This window comes from Gekko japonicus, unplaced genomic scaffold, assembly GCF_001447785.1.
Source record: "Gekko japonicus isolate JY-2015 unplaced genomic scaffold, Gekko_japonicus_V1.1 scaffold332, whole genome shotgun sequence".
Taxonomy (NCBI): domain Eukaryota; kingdom Metazoa; phylum Chordata; class Lepidosauria; order Squamata; family Gekkonidae; genus Gekko; species Gekko japonicus.
In genome coordinates, this window is record NW_015177015.1 from 201927 (window position 1) to 206044 (window position 4118).

Here is a 4118-nt window from a genome sequence, read left to right on the forward strand (position 1 = left end):
TCTCTTTGTAGACAAAGCAATTGTTTATTTTCATTATTTTCTCTCTCTCTCTCTCTCTCTCTCTCTCTCTCTCTCTCTCTCTCTCTCTCTCTCTGGTACTGGTAGGCCTGTGGAGCTTGGTTGCTCCTTAAAAATAAGCAGACAAAAAAAAAAAGCAGAAGAGAAAGAATAGACAACACCTTACTCATTCCTTTCTCAAAAGTAAAACCATGCCTTTCTCATTCAGTTTTCCTGGGGTTACCACAGTTGGCATCCAATCGAACGTACAAGAAGCTGCGACAGACATGCGATTCCCCCGCGGATTAAAGGGACGTGATCAGACGGACACATCTGTCCAGCATCCCGGAGTCGTCCTTGGGGTGTCTCATTGCGCCGCAGGAGCGTCGTTAAAAACCACCAGGGAAATGTCAGTAGCATCCGGAACTGCAGGGCAGGCGGGCGGAAGTCTGACAACTAGCCCGGGGTGCTGGTAGGCAGTCACCACCCTGTAGACAATGTGGCCCTGGTTAGGTTAATTGGTTGGTTAGAACCACTATGTAAACCGCCCAGAGACCCTTCGGGGTCAGGGCGGTATATAAGCCGACGGTATAAAGTAAATAAATAAATAAGTCTGATCGCGCAAACACGCGTCAGTTCGCCGCAGGGCAAACAGCCTCGCTTCCCACCCGCATTTCCTCGCTGCTGTGACCACAGTCTTTGAAAGGCAAAAAAAGATTACGTATTTCCCGACTGACTTCAGACAAGTGATCACTGCAACAAATCTCATTTTAAATACCCCTACTAGTTAAGCTGTGATAATTGCTACTAAGAATATCCCTAACCTTCCAACCCAAAAAGAGGTCGCTTTCATCAGTGTTTTTTAAATAAAAGCCCAAAGAGGACAGACACCAAAAAAAGAGGACACGTCCTTTAAAAAGAGAACATCTGGTAACCCTAGTTTTCCTCCTCCTTTTCTCCCTTTTCTCCTTTCTCTTTCCTGTTTGCTGTCCTTTTCTCTCTCTTACCTTTCTGTTAGGAAACAGGTCTGTGCTCCTGCGGATGGGATCTGTCCGGAGAATATGGCCTTGGCTACTTGTGGGAAACTAGTTTGCTTAAGCCTCGTCTTTTTTTCTTTCTCTTTCCTGTTTGCTGTCCTACCTTTCTGTTAGGGAACAGGTCTGTGCTCCTGCGGTTGGGATCTGTCCGGAGAACATGGCCTTGGCTGCTTGTGGGAAACTAGTTTGCTTAAGCCTCGTGGTCTGCTTTTGGTAGGGGGTGGAGTAGGGTTGCCAGATCTGTCTTGGGAGATTCCTGGAGATTTGGGAATGGACCCTGGGAAGAGAGGGATTTGGGGAGGGGGGGGACCTCAGTAGGGCCCAAGGCCATAGAGTTCACTCTTCAAAGCAGCCGTCTGTTCTCTAGGGGTACTGATCTCTGTTGTCTGGAGGTCAGTTGTAATTCGTGGAAATCTTCAGGCCTCACCTGGAGGATGGCAACCCTAGGAGTTACTGTAAGAGCAGAATATCTTCTCTGCTTCCTTCACATGGCTCTCCCTGCAAAACGCAAACCTTCTCCACGCACACACCTCTCCCACTGCATTGAAAAGCATTTTGCTAGAAAATAGCGATGAAAAGGAAAGTGGCACAGAGCCTGGACAAAAAGCCTTTTCCTCTCCACTGAGTAAACAGCCAGGAACCTGCCATAACTGGATGGGGCCTCTGAGCTGCGGCAGCCATCTTCTTTCCCAGCCAGGGATCCTATCCTGTTTATATCCATATGCCAAACAGAAACCCAGCAACTAAAGCTTCCCCCCTATTTGCTTACATCCAATTGTTACATCTGGTTGAGCAGGTTCACCTGCAGAATTTGCAGCTCTGAAAGGTGCCAAAACCCTGCCAGGGGGAAATAAACGTATTGGCCAATTCCATCCAAGGCACCTCTCATTAGAAATCAATGAGACAAGCCTTGACATGAAATTGCAATCCCAGAGGGGTTCTTTGCCTTCCTTGCTTGGGGCATATCTCTAACAGAGACATTGATTCATTTTGTAGTCTCTCCGTTTCTCTCCCTGGGCAAACCTGGGAAGTGTAGCTTGAGGAGGGAAGCCAGGTGGTCAATGAGCGAATTGAATTCTTAACAGCTACATCTAACTACAGATCTCAGAAGCCATCATAGTTAGACTAGTACGAGATCCAAACTACGCACTACGTTTAACACATGACCCCCACAGGGGACTTGAAGTCAGACATCAGCTGTCAGTTCCCCATAGGAAATAGACTTCCAAGCACTGCAGAGGCCTGACACAGATCAAAACAGCCCCAGGAGGCATTATTTGCCCCACTGGGGGGCTACATGTGTACACATGCCCCATGGGGGGGGATGCATACATGTGTGTCAAGATTTCGGTTTCACTTCTTTTCGTTCTCTCTTCGTTCTTCTTCACTGTTTACCTTACTCATGAATTAGGGGGGAAGGAATTTATTTATTTATTTATTTATTTATTCCTTCAATTTCTAGACCGCTCATCCCTGAAGGGCTCTGAGCGGTTTACATAGTAGTACAGTTAATTATCTTACTAGGGCCACAACAATGGGGGGAAGAGTGATTGCCTAACAGGCACCCGCGGTAGGGTTTCCTGATTGTTGTTTTTCCTGCAGAGGTTCTTTCCAAGTCCTACGTGGCGGCGTCTTCTGGCACAGATCTCTTTCACAGCGACTCTTTTTGGGGACGGACTCATCGTGCACGGCAGCGTGTGCTGCCGCAGGTCTCCGTCCTAATGCGCGCTCACCGATCCAATCCCCGTCTGAGTCGCTCGATTCGCCGCCGCTGATGCCACCGTTGCCGCCGCCATATTTTTTCACTGCTACCACTGCTCCGTTGTTCAACCACTTGCCGCCATCAACCGAAGGGAAGGAAGGCTGCTCCCCCTCCGCTCTAAGAGCAGGTACCCATTCATCCACTCGCCAATACGGCTTTCGAACCGCTGGGTGGGCGGGAGCTGGGACATGGACCGGGAGCTCACCCCGGCCATGGTGGGGCTCGAACAGCCACCACAGCTGTTCGGCCAGATGTAATGCAGGCTCTCTTTACTGCCTGCGCCACCGCTCCCACATTCCTGAGGGGAGTGTGTGTGGGTTGAGTGCTTGCCTGTAGTAGCCATAACCATTTCTCAAGTTGTACCCCTCAGCCTGTTCCCATGGGATTTGGCCTTAGAGACTCTTTTGCCAGGCTAGAATAGATAAGACACCATATATCTATCAGGGTTGTCATAGTAACACTAGGGGCTGAATGCTGACGTATGAATGGGGTGTGGGGTGCATTGGGTTTTACCTATAACCTCTACATTTTGCGTGCTTTCTTCAGTTCTGACAAAGATGCAGTTCCTGTAGTAAGCATATCTCTAATAAAGCACCACTGCCAAAAGTGTCATGGAGAGTGTCTTAACTGGGGATCTGAACACCCTTGGGACTGTTTCATGTTGGAAAAACAGCCTTGGAGGGCAAGCTTAAAGTCCCGCTTCCCCCTCTGCTTGGGTCCCAACCCAAGCGTATCTCCTACCAGTATATTTTAAAGGCAAAGAGACTATCACGGGTGTGTGCGGGAAGGAGAGGGTGTTGGACATGATAAGAAATTAGAGTTGCCAGCTCTGAGTTGGGCACTCCTGGAGATTTGGGGGTAGAGCCTGGGGAGGGTGGTGGGGAACGACTTCAGTGGGGTATAATTCCAGAGTCCACCTTCCAGTGGCCCTTTTCTCCAGGTCATAGATCCAGAGGAGTTAGCCGGGTTAGTCTGTTGCTGCAAAATAGTAAAAAGCCCAGTAGCACCTTTAGGATTAACAAACCTAATTGTAGTATAAACCTTTGAGAAACACAGCTCTCTTCATCAGATGTTTCTCGAAAACATATGCAACAATGAAGTTAGTTAGTCTTAAAGAGGCTACTGGGCTTTTAACCATTTTCTCCAGGGGAACTGATCTCTGTAACCTGGAGATGGGTTGTAATTCCAGGAGATCTCCAGCCACCAGTTGGAGACTGGTGAGCCTATTTGTAGGAAGGGAGGTGCAGATGTCCACACTTCCCATCCACAATTTCCCCAAACCAAAGCAGGTTTGAAGAAACCCTTGGTGGACCCGTGAATAA